The sequence below is a fragment of the Oncorhynchus nerka genome, linkage group LG15, assembly GCF_034236695.1.
Source record: "Oncorhynchus nerka isolate Pitt River linkage group LG15, Oner_Uvic_2.0, whole genome shotgun sequence".
NCBI lineage: Eukaryota > Metazoa > Chordata > Actinopteri > Salmoniformes > Salmonidae > Oncorhynchus > Oncorhynchus nerka.
Genome location: NC_088410.1, coordinates 70,268,692 through 70,288,669, shown reverse-complemented (window position 1 = coordinate 70,288,669; position 19,978 = coordinate 70,268,692). Strand labels below are relative to the sequence as shown.

Here is a 19,978-nt window from a genome sequence, read left to right as displayed (position 1 = left end):
AAAATAAAATGTATAAAAAAATGCCAAGGATAGTCAGTTTAAGCAATCCCTGACAAGGACACGGTGGCATAGTTGGAAGATCGGCGTACCGATGAACCAAACAAGAGGTTGTGAGTTCAACTCCCAGATGAGGACATGTTGAATAATAATACTCTATAAATGAACATTCACAATGTGATCATCTACATCGAAGTGTGTCACATATGTACGTTGAAAAAACTATGTCAAAAGCTGTCTGTTTTTTTGGGGGGTGGGACATTCCATGGGACCATCAAGCGACATCCTGACAACTGATACTCAGAAATGTTACTGCAACGCTCCCATGACACATGTCTAGAACATGAATATCGTATATTGGTAAACCATGTTCTGTGTATGGACATTGATGGAATATTCTCTCAACCCACAGAACTGGATTAATGTTATCATGAAACATTTCTAGAACATTGATATCTTACATTCTGAGAACATGGTAAGTTATTTTTGACATTAAAGTAATGGTCTCTTGGAATCATTCCTTGCACATCACGATAACATTCCTATGAAAACGTTAGTTAAAACTTCTAATGGCTGAGATCCCGTTAATGGGATCGACTTGACAACAGCCAGTGAAAGTGCAGGCAAATTCAAACAACAGAAATCTCAAAATTAAAATTCCTCAAACATGCAAGTATTATACACCGTTTTAAAGATAAACTTGTTGTTAATCCCACCACAGTGTCCGATTTCAAAAAAGCTTTACGACGAAAGCACACCATCTGATTATGTTAGGTCAGTACCTAGTCACAGAATAACACAGCCATTTTTCCAGACAAAGAGAGGAGTCACAAAAGCAGAAATAGAGATAAGTTTAATCACTAACCGTTGATGATCTTCATCAGATGACACTCAAAGGACTTCATGATACACAATACATGTATGTTTTGTTCGATAAAGTTCATATTTTATATCCAAAAATCTTAGTTTACATTGGCACGTTATGATCAGTAATATTTTGCCTCCAAAACATGCGGTGACTTTGCAGAGAGCCACATCAATTTACAGAAATGCTCATAATAAACATTGATAAAAGATACACGTGTACATGAAACTTTAGATAAACTTCTCCTTAATGCAACCGCTGTGTCAGATTTTAAAAAAACTTTACGGAAAATGCATACCATACAGTAATCTGAGTACGGCACTCAGACACAAAAACAAGCCATACAGATACCCTCCATGTTGTGGAGTCAACAGAACTCAGAAATAGCATTATAAATATTCACTTACCTTTGATGATCTTCATCAGAATGCATTCCCAGGAATCCCAGTTCCACAATAAATGTTTGTTTTGTTTGATAAAGTCCATAATTTATGTCCAAATACCTCCATTTAGTTCAAAAATCCAAATTCATGACGGGCAGGCCAGGCGAAAAGAAAAACAATTCCATTACAGTTCGTAGAAACGATGTGTAGAATCAATCTTTATGATGTTTTTAATGACCTTATGAGACTCTTATGGGCACGTTCTCTAAAGTTGTGGCAATGTTTGTTCTTAGCTGGAAAGGTAGTTAGAGGATGGAAAAGGCTTTTTCTTCACCGAAACACAGCATACATACAGTAAAGATGTTTGAAAAAGAGCGCCACCAACTGGTGCTGATGTATTATGTGTTCACTGAGCCAACTCGTCATCTCCATTATTACTACCCTCTTTATCATCAACGCAACAGTTTGATGATCATAAAATGCCGGCCTGTCTGTCTGCCTGTCTGTCTGCTCTCTTTTTCTCTCTGTCTCCCCTGTCTCTCGCTCTCTGTCTGTCTGTCTGCCTGCCTGTCTGCCTGTCTGTCTGTCTGTCTGTCTGTCTGTCTGTCTGTCTGTCTGTCTGTCTGTCTGTCTGTCTGTCTCTCGCTCTCTTTTTCTCTCTGTCTCTCGCTCTCTCTCTCTCTCTGTCTGTCTGTCTCTCTCGCTCTCTTCCTCCAAGCCAGCGGGCATTACTCTTGGCAACACTTCCTGCTGGGTTGAGTTGTAGTTGGATGGTCAGAAGAACTGGCCGTGGCCGGATATCAAGGCTTTCGTCACACATTCACAGATGCTGTTTATATCCACTCTGTATGCAACACAAATGCGTAATATGAACATTACTGTTCTGTTTTGAAGTATTGTTTACTTAAATGTCTTTGCAGATCAGACCTATTTCCATCTACTCATAAGACCCATAAGTCTAGATATACCATGGTCACGTGACTCAAAATAATATGTCGTAAACAATGATAAACAATCATTGATTTCTAGCTTTGAGGGTCTTTAGTTCTGGAATATAGAACAATGGTGTTTCTGCTAAGTCTGCAAGAAGCTGTGCTATGGAAGAGAGCATAACCTTAGCTGGGGGAACGCCAGGCAGATAAACAGCAGATGAGGGGTGAAGAGGGTCCATTAAGTAAATTGACTGATAAAGTAAAGTAGTTTTGGCATGAGACTGGTGCCCTCAGCCCCAAGTGCCACACACACACACACACACACACACACACACACACACACACACACACACACACCACACACACACACACACACACACACACACACACACACACACACACACACACACACACACACACACATTGGGTGAGTATGTGTGAGCAATGGCATGAGACTGGCGCCCTCAGCCCGTAGTACTATGCTCCAACTCCACAAGATAAAAGCTTAGAGCGCCTCTCTCATCTCTATAACTACACCACCAGTGGTTGGGTTGGGAGAAGGTGGGTGGGTTGTCGATAACCATACAACAAGAACAATAACACACACAACCACAGTCAACCACAGTCATCCACAGACCACATAGAATAAACCTCCCTCTCACTGCACGAAAGTCCCACAGAGCCACATCAACGCAGGGAGCCCCTTCTTAGTCACGAAATGAACTAGAGATTGAATCTTTCCCAACAGCAGGAGTCTGTGAGACAGTAGGGAGAAAGTGAAGGGGAGTGGAAGTGGGGAGGGAAAGAAAGACAGACAGCTAGAATGAGAGTGAGACAGATAGTTGACCCAACAGAAGGAGTGAGACAGGCTTGAATCAGGTGTTTCCACCTACAGAGATCATTCAGGTATTTATAACCTCTGCTGGTGTTTGCACTGAGCCACATGGATGACACACACACACACACACACACACACACACACACACACACACACACACACGTTTTACTACATATTAGGATGGGAGTGGAGTCAAGAGAGTGAGTAAGAGAGGTGAGTTAACCACTAACCCAGTGTGTGTGTGTGTTTAATCCAGAGTGTGTGTGTTGAGGACTGTAACAGACTGACAGGCCAATGATGGTAATTAGGCCTATAATGATCCCCCCACAATTCTGTCTCTCTGTCTCTCTGTTTCTGACTCTCTGTTTCTGTCTCTCTGTTTCTGTCTCTCTGTCTCTCTGTCTCTCTGTTTCTGTCTCTCTGTTTCTGTCTCTCTGTCTCTATGTTTCTGTCTCCCTGCTTCTGTCTCTCTGTCTCTCTGTTTCTGTTTCTGTCTCTGTTTCTGTCTCTCTGTCTCTGTTTCTGTCTCTGTTTCTGTCTCTCTGTCTCTGTCTCTGTTTCTCTGTCTCTCTGTTTCTGTCTCTCTGTTTATGTCTCTCTGTTTCTGTCTCTCTGTCTCTGTCTCTCTGTCTCTCTGTTTCTGTCTCTATGTATCTCTGTTTCTGTCTCTCTGTTTCTGTCTCTCTGTCTGTCTGTTTCTGTCTCTGTTTCTGTCTCTCTGTTTCTGTCTCTGTTTCTGTCTCTCTGTCTCTCTGTTTCTGTCTCTGTTTCTGTCTCTCTGTCTCTCTGTCTCTCTGTTTCTGACTCTGTTTCTGTCTCTCTGTTTCTGTCTCTCTGTCTCTCTGTCTCTCTGTTTCTGTCTATCTGTTTCTGTCTCTCTGTTTCTGACTCTGTTTCTGTCTCTGTTTCTGTCTCTCTGTCTCTCTGTCTCTCTGTTTCTGTCTATCTGTTTCTGTATCTCTGTATCTCTGTTTCTGTCTCTCTGTTTCTGTCTCTCTGTTTCTGTCTCTCTGTTTCGGTCTCTCTGTCTCTCTGTTTCTGTCTATCTGTTTCTGTATCTCTGTTTCTGTCTCTGTTTCTGTCTCTGTTTCTGTCTATCTGTTTCTGTATCTCTGTTTCTGTCTTTCTGTCTCTCTGTCTCTGTCTCTCTGTTTCTGTCTCTCTGTCTCTCTGTTTCTGTATCTCTGTTTCTGTATCTCTGTTTCTGTCTCTCTGTTTCTGTCTCTCTGTTTCTGTCTTTCTGTCTCTGTCTCTGTCTCTCTGTTTCTTTCTCTCTGTCTCTGTTTCTGTCTCTCTGTTTCTGTCTCTCTGCTTCTGTCTCTCTGTTTCTGTCTCTCTGTCTCTCTGTTTCTGTCTCTCTGTCTCTGTCTCTCTGTCTCTCTCTTTCGCTCTGTCTCTCTCTCTGTCTCTCTGTCTGTTTCTCTCTCTGTCTCTATTTATGTATCTCTGTCTCTCTGTCTCTCTCTGTCTCTCTGTCAATTCAATTCAATTCAAGGGCTTTATTGGCATGGGAAACATGGGTTAACATTGCCAAAGCAAGTGAGGTAGATAATATATGAAGTGAATATATAAAATAAACAATAAAAATTAACAGTAAACATTACACATACAGAAGTTTCAAAACAATAAAGACATTACACATGTCATATTATATATACAGTGTTTTAACAATGTACAAATGGTAAAGGACACAAGATAAAAATAAATAAGCATAAATATGGGTTGTATTTACAATGGTGTGTGTTCTTCACTGGTTGCCCTTTTCTCGTGGCAACAGGTCACAAATCTTGTTGCTGTGATGGCACACTGTGGCATTTCACCTAGATATGGGAGTTTATCAAAATTGGATTTGTTTTTTTCGAATTCTTTGTGGATCTGTGTAATCTGAGGTAAATATGTCTCTCTAATATGGTCATACATTGGGCAGGAAGTGCAGCTCAGTTTCCACCTCATTTTGTGGGCAGTGAGCACATAGCCTGTCTTCTCTTGAGAGCCATGTCTGCCTACGGCAGCCTTTCTCAATAGCAAGGCTATGCTCACTGAGTCTGTACATAGTCAAAGCTTTCCTTAATTTTGGGTCAGTCACAGTGGTCAGGTATTCTGCCGCTGTGTACTCCCTGTTTAGGGCCAAATAGCATTATAGTTTGCTCTGTTTTTTTGTTAATTCTTTTCAATGTGTCAAGTAATTATCTTTTTGTTTTCTCATGATTTGGTTGGGTCTAATTGTGCTGCTGTCCTGGGGCTCTGTAGGGTGTGTTTGTGTTTGTGAACAGAGCCCCAGGACCAGCTTGCTTAGGGGACTCTTCTCCAGGTTCATCTCTCTGTAGGTGATGGCTTTGTTATGGAAGGTTTGGGAATCGCTTCCTTTTAGGTGGTTATAGAATTTAACGGCTCTTTTCTGGATTTTGATAATTAGTGGGTATCGGCCTAATGCATGCATTATTTGGTGTTCTACGTTGTACACAGAGGATATTTTTGCAGAATTCTGCGTCAGAGTCTCAATTTGGTGTTTGTCCCATTTTGTGAAGTCTTGGTTGGTGAGCGGACCCCAGACCTCACAACCATAAAGGGCAATGGGCTCTATGACTGATTCAGGTATTTTTAACCAAATCCTAATTGGTATGTTGAAATTTATGTTCCTTTTGATGGCATAGAATGCCCTTCTTGCCTTGTCTCTCAGATCGTTAACAGCTTTGTGGAAGTTACCTGTGGCGCTTATGTTTAGGCCAAGGTATGTATAGTTTTTTGTGTGCTCTAGGGCAACAGTGTCTAGATGGAATTTGTATTTGTGGTCCTGGTGACTGGACCTTTTTTGGAACACCATTATTTTGGTCTTACTGAGATTTACTGTCAGGGCCCAGGTCTGACAGAATCTGTGCATAAGATCTAGGTGCTGCTGTAGGCCCTCCTTGGTTGGTGACAGAAGCACCAGATCATCAGCATACAGCAGACATTTGACTTCGGATTCTAGTAGGGTGAGGCCGGGTGCTGCAGACTTTTCTAGTGCCCTCACCAATTCGTTGATATATATGTTGAAGAGGGTGGGGCTTAAGCTGCATCCCTGTCTCACCCCACGACCCTGTGTGAAGAAATGTGTGTGTTTTTTGACAATTTTAACCGCACACTTGTTGTTTGTGTGCATGGATTTTATAATGTCGTATGTTTTACCCCCAACGCCACTTTCCATCAGTTTGTATAGCAGACCCTCATGCCAAATTGAGTCGAAGGCTTTTTTGAAATCAACAAAGCATGAGAAGACTTTGCCTTTGTTTTGGTTTGTTTGGTTGTCAATTAGGGTGTGCAGGGTGAATACATGGTCTGTTGTACGGTAATTTGGTAAAAAGCCAATTTGACATTTGCTCAGTACATTGTTTTCATTGAGGAAATGTACAAGTCTGCTGTTAATGATGATGCAGAAGATTTTCCCAAGGTTACTGTTAACGCATATTCCACGGTAGTTATTGGGGTCAGATTTGTCTCCACTTTTGTGATTTGGGGTGATCAGTCCTTGGTTCCAAATATTGGGGAAGATGCCAAAGCTAAGGATGATGTTAACCTCTTCAGTCGACCCTCTACTTTTTTGAACATTTTGTTAAAAATCGCGCAACATTTCAGCGCCCTGCTACTCATGCCAAGAATATAGTACGTTCATATGGTTAGAATGTGTGTATAGGAAACCCTCGGACGTTTTTAAAACTGGTTAAATCACGACTGTGGCTATTACATAACGTGCGTTACATCGGAAAGCGCAGGAAAACCTGATCACAGAAAATGGAAATAAATATCCTTGCGCCACTACCGCAATTGTTAACAGTGAGCCGAATTAGATAAGACCGAGCATTCAACTCCCACAGCATCCCCATGTTGTCGAGTATCTTGTGAATTTAATCATCTTTGATTCTTGGTTGAACCGAAAGAGGGGCACCGCTTACCTCCGGTCTCCGCCCAGATCATTCCGGAAGAGCTCTCTCTGAAATTTTTCCAAGACGACAGCTAATGATATCTACATCGCCTACGGATGATTTTTATCGCATATTAACGTTTACTAATACCTAAAGTAGCATTACAAACGTATTTCGAAGTGTTTTGTGAAAGTTTATCGTCTACTTTTTGAATTTAAAAAAATGCCGTTACGTTGTGAAATCGCTGTTTTTTTCGTTTATCACACAGTCTACATATAACGATATCTTGGCTTTATATGGCCCAATTTAATCGAAATAAAGACCCAATAGTGTTTATGGGACATCTAGGAGTGCCAACAAAGAAGATGGTGAAAGGTAATGACTGTTTTCTATTTTATTGTGCGGTTTGTGTAACGCCGAAATGCTAATTATTTTGTTTACGTCCCCTGCTGTGCTTTTCTGTTGTAGTGTATTGGTGCATGCTATCAGATAATAGCTTCTCATGCTGTCGCCGAAAAGCATTTTAAAAATCTGACTTGTTGCCTGGATTCACAATGAGTGTAGCTTTAATTTGATAGCCTGCATGTGTATTTTAATGAACTTTTGAGTTTTAACTAATACTATTATTAGATAAGACAGTCAAAACTGTTCGCTGCTCTGGCCCCCCAATGGTGGAACAAACTCCCTCACGACGCCAGGACAGCGGAGTCAATCACCACCTTCCGGAGACACCTGAAACCCCACCTCTTTAAGGAATACCTAGGATAGGATAAAGTAATCCTTCTCCCCCCCCCCCCCCCTTAAAAGACCTAGATGCACTATTGTAAAGTGGCTGTTCCACTGGATGTCTTAAGGTGAACGCACCAATTTGTAAGTCGCTCTGGATAAGAGCGTCTGCTAAATGACTTAAATGTTAAATGTAAATGTACTATTAGCATTTAGCGTAGCACATTTGCATTTCCAGAGCTCTAGTTGGGACGCAAGCGTCCCAGGTAGAGGCAAGAGGTTAAAGAGTTTTAGTATAGCCAATTGGAATTTGTTGTCTGTATATTTGATAATTTCATTAACCTCTAGCGTCGAGCAATCCCGTATCCGGGAGCGTAATCATAGCCTCAAGCTCATTACCATAACGCAACCTTTCCTATTCATGAAAATCGCAATTGAAATGAAATAAATATATTGAAACACAAGCTTAGCCTTTTATTAACAACACTGTCATCTCAGATTTTCAAAATATGCTTTTCAACCAAAGCTACACAAGCATTTGTGTAAGAGTATTGATAGCCTAGCATAGCATTAAGCCTAGCATTCAGCAGGCAACATTTTCACAAAAACAAGAAAATCATTCAAATAAAATAATTTACCTTTGAAGAACTTTGGATGTTTTCAATGACGAGACTCTCAGTTAGATAGCAAATGTACCAAAAATATTATTTGTGTAGGAGAAATAGCTCCGTTTTGTTCATCACGTTTGGCTAAGAAAAAAAACTGAAAATGCAGTCACTACAACACCAAACTTTTTTCCAAATTAGCTCCATAATATCGACCGAAACATGGCAAACGTTGTTTAGAATCAATCCTCAAGGTGTTTTTCACATATCTATTCGATGATAAATCATTCGTGGCAGTTGGTTTCTCATCAGAAGCAAACGGAAAAATACTGCAGCTGGAGATTACGCAATAATTGCGACGGAGGACACCAAGCGACCACCTGGTAGATGTAGTCTCTTATGGTCAATCTTCCAATGATATGCCTACAAATACGTCACAATGCTGCAGACACCTTGGGGAAAACGTGGAAAACGTAAGCTGACTCCTAGCTCCTCCACAGCCATATAAGGAGTCATTGCCATGAGGCGGTTTCAAAAACCTGTAACATCAGTTCTGTGGCACTCACAGACAATATCTTTGCAGTTTTGGAAACGTCAGAGTGTTTTCTTTCCAAAGCTGTCAAATATATGCATAGTCAAGCATCTTTTCATGACAAAATATCATGAATACCCAAAATTAAAATAGCGCCCCCTATATCCAAGAAGTTAAGGATACCATCAACACCACAGGTCGTTTTGGGTTAGAGGGTTTTATTTTGTCCTGTAACTCGTTCAAGTTCATTGGAGAATCCAGTGGGTTCTGGTAGTCTTTAATATTTGATTCTAAGATTTGTATTTGATCGTATATATTTTTGCTCTTTATTCTATGTTATAGAGCCAAAAAGATTGGAGAAGTGGTTTTCCCATACATCTCCATTTTGGATAGATAATTCTTCGTGTTGTTGTTTGTTTAGTGTTTTCCAATTGTCCCAGAAGTGGTTAGAGTCTATGGATTCTTCAATTACATTGAGCTGATTTCTGACATGCTTTTCCTTATTTTTCCGTAGTGTATTTCTGTATTGTTTTAGTGATTCACCATAGTGAAGGCATAGACTCAGGTTTTCCGGGTCTCTATGTTTTTGGTTGGACAGGTTTCTCAATTTCTTTCTTAGATTTTTGCATTCTTCATCAAACCATTTGTCATTATTGTTCGATTTCTTCAGTTTTCTATTTGAGATTTTTTGATTTGATAGGGAAGCTGAGAGGTCAAATATACTGGTAAGATTTTCTACTGCCAAGTTTACACCTTCACTATTACAGTGGAACGTTTTACCCAGGAAATTGTCTAAAAGGGATTGAATTTGTTGTTGCCTAATTGTTTTTTGGTAGGTTTCCAAACTGCATTCCTTCCATCTATAGCATTTCTTAATGTTACTCACTTCCTTTGGCTTTGATGCCTCATGATTGAGTATTGCTCTGTTTAAGTAGACTGTGATTTTGCTGTGGTCTGATAGGGGTGTCAGTGGGCTGACTGTGAACGCTCTGAGAGACTCTGGGTTGAGGTAAGTGATAAAGTAGTCTATAGTACTACTGCCAAGAGATGAGCTATATGTGTACCTACCATAGGAGTCCCCTCGAAGCCTACCATTGACTATGTACATACCCAGCGTGCGACAGAGCTGCAGGAGTTGTGACCCATTTTTGTTGATTATGTTGTCATAGTTGTGCCTAGGGGGGCATATGTGGGAGGGAATGCTGTCACCTCTAGGCAGGTGTTTGTCCCCCTGTGTGCTGAGGGTGCCAGCAGGTGTATCTCATTGAGCATCCCCAAAGCCAACACCTCATTCGGCCGCCTTTCGTTCCAGTACTCTGCTGCCTGTGACTGGAACGAATTGCAAAAATCGCTGAAGTTGGAGACTTTTATCTCCCTCACCAACTTCAAACATCAGCTATCTGAGCAGCTAACCGATCGCTGCAGCTGTACATAATCTATTGGTAAATAGCCCACCCATTTTCACCTACCTCATCCCCACAGTTTTTATTTATTTACTTTTCTGCTCTTTTGCACACAAATATCTCTACCTGTACATGATCATCTGATCATTTATCACTCCAGTGTTAATCTGCAATATTGTAATTATTCGCCTACCTCCTCATGCCTTTTGCACACATTGTATATAGACTCCCCTTTTTTTTCTCTACTGTGTTATTGACTTGTTAATTGTTTACTCCATGTGTAACTCTGTGTTGTCTGTTCACTCTGCTATGCTTTATCTTGGCCAGGTCGCAGTTGCAAATGAGAACCTGTTCTCAACTAGCCTACCTGGTTAAATAAAGGTGAAATAAAAAATAAAAATAAAAAGGTTCTTGTCCGGTTCTGGCATTTAGGTCGCCACAGACTAGTACATGTCCCTGGGCCTGGAAATGATTGATTTCCCCCTCCAGGATGGAGAAGCTGTCTTCATTAAAGTATGGGGATTCTAGTGGGGGGATATAGGTAGCACACAGGAGGACATTTTTCTCTGTTAGGATAATTTCCTTTTGAATTTCTAGCCAAATGTAGAATGTTCCTGTTTTGATTAATTTAATGGGGTGAGTTAGGTCTGCTCTATACCAAATTAGCATACCCCCTGAGTCCCTTCCCTGTTTCACACCTGGTAGTTTGGTGGATGGGACTACCAGCTCTCTGTAACCTAGAGGGCAACCAGTGGGTCCGTCTCCTCTATACCAGGTTTCTTGCAGGATGACAATGTCTGTATTACCGATTTCTTTGGTGAAGTCCGTGTTCCTGCTCTTTAGGCCAAAGGCAGATGACCTCAGGCCTTGGATATTCCAGGATGATATAGTGAAGGCTTTTTGTTCCATAGAGTGTCCAATGTTGTTGGTCGTGGTTTGGCCTCAGGCCAGTAAGTGTGAGCAGAGCCTGCTGAGCATCTGGTACATGCCATTGGCTTGGGCGAGTGTGAGAGTGGGGGTTGGGACTGTTTGCCCGCTCACTACCTGGGCGTATGTGTGGCTTCCATGTTGAGGCCCTCTTTGCGGGGGTGGGGTGCATGGGGTGGGCAGGAGTGGCATAGGTCTGATCTGAGGGGGCCTAAATGGGGTGTGGGCATGGTTGACGTGGGGGGGTGTTGATTGGTTGGGGTGCGGGTGTGGATGTGTCTGGGGGTGCTGTGGTCTGGATGTAATTCCTTTTCTATCTATCTATCTCTCTATCTCTGTCTCTCTGTCTCTCTGTCTCTCTTATCAGTTTCTATAAACAGCTCAGCCTGCTCTTCTCTAAAGCAGCGTTTTAAATGGCCACCTGTTCTGAATATACTGTAGCGCTTTGTCTCTGCTGCTTGGGGTTGGAGCTCAGGCCTCTTGCAGAAGAGTGTATTAGCCCTCTAAGCCAAAGCCTAAATATGGAAACTCATCAGGTCTCAGGCGAGGTTACTCGGTTACACTTCCAGGTGTTCACCTTTATATTTGACAAAAACATATTTTGATTGAGTTTAGATTTGATTTCAGTGAGGATATGGGGCAACCCCCGAAGCTTAGTTGTGTGTGTGTGTGTGTGATTGGGACCAATAGAGAGATACTAATGCAGAGTGATCATTGGTTGTCTGGAGAGTATGGAAGGTCTGTTTCCCCATTACATTTGAGATTCACTACCTGTCTGTCTGTCTCTTTGTCTCTCTGTCTGATTGACTGACTGACTGACTGACTACACATAGCACACACACACACACACACACACACACACACACACACACACAAGTAACCATAGGGGTGTTTTCCAGCACCTCCAAACACACACACACCTCCAAACACACACATGCACAAACCTCCAAACACACACACACACACACACCTCCACCTCCAAACACACCTCCACACACACCTCCACACACACCTCCACCTCCAAACACACCTCCAAACACACCTCCACACACACCCACACACCTCCAAACACACTCCACACTCCACCTCCAAACACACCTCCAAACACACCTCCAAACACCTCACACCTCCAACTCCAAACACATCTCTCACCTCCAAACACACCTCCACACACACCCACACACCTCCACCTCCAAACACATCTCCACCTCCAAACACATCTCCACCTCCAAACACACCTCCACCTCCAAACACATCTCCACCTCCAAACACACCTCCAACTCCAAACACATCTCCACCTCCAAACACACCTCCACACACACCCACACACCTCCAAACACACACACACACACACACACACACACACACACACACACACACACACACACACACACACACACACACAACCATAGGGGTGTTTTCCAGCACTCAGTTTGTGTTTCAGGGGGTCCTACTGGGTCCCCTCCCTCCCTGACTTTCTCAGGGAAACGGTGTGTGCAGAGAGCAGCACAAGATCCTGATAAGAGGATTAGTTTATAAAATATCTCCTCTCCCACAGCTGGGCCACGATCAGGGAGATACGCGCACCCACACACCTCTACCTCCAAACACACACACCTCCAAACACACACACACACCTCCAAACACACACACCTCCAAACACACACACACACACACCTCCAAACACACACACCCACACATCTCCACCTCCAAACACACCTCCACCTCCAAACACACACGCACACACTTCCAAACACACACACACACACTTCCAAACACACACACACACACACCTCCAAACACACACACCCACACACCTCCACCTCCAAACACACACACACACGTAGACACACACACACACACACACGTAGACACACACACACACACACACACACACACACGTAGACACACACACACGTAGACACACACACGTAGACACACACACGTAGACACACACACGTAGACACACACACCTCCAAACACACCTACACTGATCCACCTCCAAACACATAACTACACACTTCCAAACACCTCCACCTCCAAACACAGCCACACACCTCCACTAACACCCACACACACACGTAGACACACACACACACCTCTAAACACATACAGGTTTTCCAGGTCTCTCTCTCTCTCTCACACACACACACACACACACACACACACACACACACACACACACACACACACACACACACACACACACACACACACAGCTGTGCCAGGATCAGGGAGATAGGGCTGCCACTTAGAGTCATCAACACTAGGGGTAGCGTGATAAATCATTACACCATGGTTTTCTGTGGATTTTCAGAGCAACTTTGTTTGTGTGTTGGAACACAACAGGATAGAACAAAGCTGAAGTTTCTGTTCGGCCTCTCACTCCTATGTGGAAATTGATGGTGAAATTTGGTTGTGATTTCGAAATTGATTCCATTCCATGATGAGAATGAGTGATTTCTCCAAGTGTGTGTGTGTGTGTGTGTGTGTGTGTGGTCACCTGTGAGTCCTTTGTCTTGTTATGGCTTTCTTACCATTGCTCAAAAAAACGTTTAAATTCTGGATGAATTATACATTAAGGACACTACTTCAGAACATAGATATACAGTACACACACACACAAATCAAATCAAATCAAATGTATTTATATAGCCCTTCGTACATCAGCTGATATCTCAAGGTGCTGTACAGAAACCCAGCCTAAAACCCCAAACAGCAAGCAATGCAGGTGTAGAAGCACGGTGGCTAGGAAAAACTCCCTAGAAAGGCCAAAACCTAGGAAGAAACCTAGAGAGGAACCAGGCTATGTGGGGTGGCCAGTCTGTGGCGGGTGGAGATCTTGTGGCGGGTGGAGATTATAACAGAACATGGCCAAGATGTTCAAATGTTCATAAATGACCAGCATGGTCCAATAATAATAAGGCAGAACAGTTGAAACTGGAGCAGCAGCACGGCCAGGTGGACTGGGGACAGCAAGGAGTCATCATGTCAGGTAGTCCTGAGGCATGGTCCTAGGGCTCAGGTCCTCCGAGAGAGAGAGAGAGAGAAAGAGAGAATTAGAGAGAGCACACTTAAATTCACACAGGACACCGAATAGGACAGGAGAAGTACTCCAGATATAACAAACTGACCCTAGCCCCCCGACACATAAACTACTGCAGCATAAATACTGGATGCTGAGACAGGAGGGGTCTCACACACACACACACACACACACACACACACACACACACACACACAGAGTTCAATCCATCTCATGACAGTCTTGTTTCAGAGTTTTGAACTAGAATGTGTTATGCTAATGAGTTGTGTTTGGAGTTCCTGGTCCAATCACTTAGGGCGTTGTTTACACTCACTGGGTGTTTCCATGGGGACGGGGTGGCTCATTGGCGAGGGAGACTCACACGGACACAGATGGAGGGAAGGGTGATGACAACCTTAATCATCTCCGAATGTCTCACACTTACATACACACACCCACACACACACACAGATGTGTGACAGATGGGACCGATGAAGATCCACAACACACACAACACAGTACACACATGCTCTTACACACACAACACAGTACACACATGCTCTTACACACACAGTACACACATGCTCTTACACACACAACACAGTACACACATGCTCTTACACACACAACACAGTACACACATGCTCTTACACACACAACACAGTACACACATGCTCTTACACACACACAACACAGTACACACACGCTCTTACACACACAACACAGTAAACACACGCTCTTACACACACAACACAGTAAACACACGCTCTTACACACACAACACAGTACACACATGCTCTTACACACACACATTTACATTTACATTTAAGTCATTTAGCAGACGCTCTTATCCAGAGCGACTTACAAATTGGTGCTTTCACCTTATGACATCCAGTGGAACAGCCACTTTACAATAGTGCATCTAGGTCTTTTAAGGGGGGTGAGAAGGATTACTTTATCCTATCCTAGGTATTCCTTAAAGAGGTGGGGTTTCAGGTGTCTCCGGAAGGTGGTGATTGACTCCGCTGTCCTGGCGTCGTGAGGGAGTTTGTTCCACCATTGGGGGGCCAGAGCAGCGAACAGTTTTGACTGGGCTGAGCGGGAACTGTACTTCCTCAGTGGTAGGGAGGCGAGCAGGCCAGAGGTGGATGAACGCAGTGCCCTTGTTTGGGTGTAGGGCCTGATCAGAGCCTGGAGGTACTGAGGTGCCGTTCCCCTCACAGCTCCGTAGGCAACACAGTACACACACGTTTTACACACACAACACAGTACACACATGCTCTTACACACACACAACACAGTACACACACGCTCTTACACACACAACACAGTACACACATGCTCTTACACACACAACACAGTAAACACACGCTCTTACACACACACAACATACTACACACACGCTCTTACACATAAAACACAGTACACACACACTCTTACACACAAAACACAGTACACACATGCAACAAATGGACACTGACAGTGTTCCTTCTCTACCTCCTTATGGTGTAAGAACAGTGTTCATACACAGTCATGTTTATTATCAAAACAGTCATGTTTACTATCAAAACGGTCATGTTTACTATCAAAACAGTCATGTTCACTATCAAAAAACAGGCATGTTTACTAGGTACAAAACGGTCATATTTACTATCAAAACAGGCATGTTTACGAGGTACAAAACAGTCATGTTTACTATCAAAAGAGTCATGTTCACTATCAAAACAGTCATGTTCACTATCAAAACAGTCAAGTTTATTATCAAAACAGTCATGTGCACTATCAAAACAGTCATGTTCACTATCAAAACAGTCATGTTTATTATCAAAACAGTCATGTTCACTATCAAAACAGGCATGTTTACTGTCAAAACAGTCATGTTTACTATCAAAACAGGTATGTTTACTATCAAAACGGTCATGTTAACCATCAAAACAGGTATATTAACTATCAAAACAGGTATGTTAACTATCTAAACAGTCATATTTACTATCAAAACGGTCATGTTCACTATCAAAACAGTCATGTTTACTAGGTACAAAACGGTCATGTTTACTATCAAAACAGTCATGTTCACTATCAAAACAGTCATGTTCACTATCAAAACAGGCATGTCTACTAGGTACGAAACAGTCATGTTTACTATCAATACAGGCATGTCTACTAGGTACAAAACAGTCATGTTTACTATCAAAACTGTCATGTTCACTATCAAAAAACAGTCATGTTCACTATCAAAACAGTCATGTGCACTATCAAAACAGTCATGTTCACTATCAAAACAGGCATGTTTACTGTCAAAACAGGCATGTTTACTGTCAAAACAGGTATGTTTACTATCAAAACGGTCATGTTAACCATCAAAACAGGTATATTAACTATCAAAACAGGTATGTTAACTATCTAAACAGTCATGTTTACTATCAAAAGAGTCATGTTCACTATCAAAACAGTCATGTTCACTATCAAAACAGTCAAGTTTATTATCAGAACAGTCATGTTCACTATCAAATCAGTCATGTGCACTATCAAAACAGTCATGTGCACTATCAAAACAGTCATGTTCACTATCAAAACAGTCATGTTTATTATCAAAACAGTCATGTTCACTATCAAAACAGGCATGTTTACTGTCAAAACAGGCATGTTTACTGTCAAAACAGGCATGTTCACTATCAAAATAGTCATGTTCACTATCAAAACAGTCATGTTCACTATCAAAACAGGCAAGTTTACTAGGTACAAAACGGTCATGTTTCCTATCAAAACAGTCATCAAAAACAGTCATGTTTACTAGGTTCAAAATGGTCATGTTTACAATCAAATAGTCATGTTCACTATCAAAACAGTCATGTTTTCTAGGTACAAAACAGTCATGTTTACTATCAAAACAGTCATGTTTACTAGGTACAAATGGTCATGTTTACTAGGTACAAAACGGTCATGTTTACTATCAAAACAGTCATGTTTACTATCAAAACAGGCACGTTTCCTATCAAAACAGTCATGTTTACTAGGTTCAAAACGGTCATGTTTACAATCAAATAGTCATGTTCACTATCAAAACAGTCATGTTTTCTAGGTACAAAACAGTCATCAAAACAGTCATGTTTACTAAAAATGGACATGTTTACATGTTTACTATCAAAACAGTCATGTTTACTTATCAAAACAGTCATACAAAACGGTCATGTTCACTATCAAAACAGTCATTTTATTATCAAAACAGTCATGTTCACTATCAAAACAGGCATGTTTACTGTCAAAACAGTCATGTTTACTATCAAAACAGGTATCAAAAACATGTTAACCATCAAAACAGGTATTATCAAAACAGGTATGTTAACAAAACAGTCATGTTTTCACTATCAAAACAGTCATGTTTACATACAAAACGTCATTTTACTCTCACTCATCAAAACAGTCATGTTTATCAAAACAGGCATGTCTACTAGGTACAAAATGTTCACTATCAAAACAGTCATGTTTATTATCAAAACAGTCATGTTCACTATCAAAATAGTCAAAACAGGCATGTTCACTATCTAAATAGTCATGTTCACTATCAAAACAGTCATGTTCACTATCAAAACAGGCAAGTTTACTAGGTACAAAACGGTCATGTTTCCTATCAAAACAGTCATGTTCCCTATCAAAACAGTCATGTTTACTAGGTTCAAAATGGTCATGTTTACAATCAAATAGTCATGTTCACTATCAAAACAGTCATGTTTTCTAGGTACAAAACAGTCATGTTTACTATCAAAACAGTCATGTTTACTAGGTACAAATGGTCATGTTTACTAGGTACAAAACGGTCATGTTTACTATCAAAACAGTCATGTTTACTATCAAAACAGGCACGTTTCCTATCAAAACAAAAAAAACAGTCATGTTTACAATCAAATAGTCATGTTCACTATCAAAACAGTCATGTTTTCTAGGTACAAAACAGTCATGTTTACTATCAAAACAGTCATGTTTACTAGGTACAAATGGACATGTTTACTAGGTACAAAACAGTCATGTTTACTATCAAAACAGGCATGTTTCCTATCAAAACAGTCATGTTCACTAGGTTCAAAACGGTCATGTTTACTATCAAAATAGCCATGTTCACTATCAAAACAGGCAAGTTTACTAGGTACAAAACGGTCATGTTTACTATCAAAACAGGCATGTCTACTAGGTACAAAACAGTCATGTTAACTATCAAAACAGTCATGTTCACTATCAAAACAGTCATGTTTATTATCAAAACTCATCAAAAAACAGTCATGTTCACTATCAAAACAGTCATGTTTACTATGTTCAAAACATGTTTACTGTCATCATTTCACTATCAAAACAGGCATGTCATGTTAACCATCAAAACAGGTATATTAACAAAAACAGGTATGTTAACTATCTAAACAGTTTTTACTATCAAAACGGTCATGTTCACTATCAAAACAGTCATGTTTACTAGGTACAAAACGGTCATGTTTACTATCAAAACAGTCATGTTCACTATCAAAACAGTCATGTTCACTATCAAAACAGGCATGTCTACTAGGTACGAAACAGTCATGTTTACTATCAATACAGGCATGTCTACTAGGTACAAAACAGTCATGTTTACTATCAAAACTGTCATGTTCACTATCAAAAAACAGTCATGTTCACTATCAAAACAGTCATGTGCACTATCAAAACAGTCATGTTCACTATCAAAACAGGCATGTTTACTGTCAAAACAGGCATGTTTACTGTCAAAACAGTCATGTTTACTATCAAAACAGGTATGTTTACTATCAAAACGGTCATGTTAACCATCAAAACAGGTATATTAACTATCAAAACAGGTATGTTAACTATCTAAACAGTCATATTTACAATGAAAACGGTCATGTTCACTATCAAAACAGGCATGTCTACTAGGTACGAAACAATCATGTTTACTACCAATACAGGCATGTCTACTAGGTACAAAACAGTCATGTTCACTATCAAAACAGTCATGTTTACTATCAAAACAGTCATGTTTACTATGAAAACGATCATGTTTACTGTCAAAACGGGCATGTTTACTGTCAAAACAGGCATGTTTACTGTCAAAACAGGCATGTTTACTATCAAAACGGTCATGTTTACTATCAAAACAGTCATGTTTACTATCAAAACAGTCATGTTCACTATCAAAACAGTCATGTTCACTATCAAAACAGGCATGTCTACTAGGTACGAAACAATCATGTTTACTATCAATACAGGCATGTCTACTAGGTATAAAACAGTCATGTTTACTATCAAAACTGTCATGTTTACTATAGAAAAGCGGTCATGTTTACTATCAAAACAGTCATGTTTACTATCAAAACAGGCATTTATACTAGGTACAAAACTGTCATGTTCACTATCAAAAAACAGTCGTGTTCACTATCAAAACAGTCATGTTTACTATAAAAAAGCGGTCATGTTTACTATCAAAACGGTCATGTTTACTATCAAAATAGTCATGTTCAATATCAAAACGGTCATGTTTACTATCAAAACAGGCAAGTTTACTATCAAAACAGTCATGTTTACTAGGTACAAAACGGTCATGTTTACAATCAAAACAGGCATGTATACTATCAAAACAGGCATGTTTACTATCAAAACGGTCATGTTTACTATCAAATAAGTCATGTTCACTATCAAAACAGGCAAGTTTACTAGGTACAAAACGGTCATGTTCACTATCAAAACAGTCATGGTTACTATCAAAACAGGCATGTTCACTATCAAAACAGGCAAGTTTACTAGGTACAAAACGGTCATGTTTCCTATCAAAACAGTCATGTTCCCTATCAAAACAGTCA

At 40.9% G+C, this 19,978-nt stretch overlaps 1 long non-coding RNA gene across 1 annotated transcript in view; it reads right to left on the bottom strand.

Annotated features, from left to right (window-relative positions):
- Window positions 1-13,742: 13,742 nt before the first annotated feature.
- Window positions 13,743-19,978, bottom strand: part of LOC135559923 (uncharacterized) — a 49,419-nt gene continuing 43,183 nt past the window's right edge. Inside the window, exon 2 of the long non-coding RNA XR_010458610.1 lies at window positions 13,743-14,138. This is a non-coding gene — a long non-coding RNA (uncharacterized LOC135559923). The remainder of the gene's footprint in view (window positions 14,139-19,978) is intronic.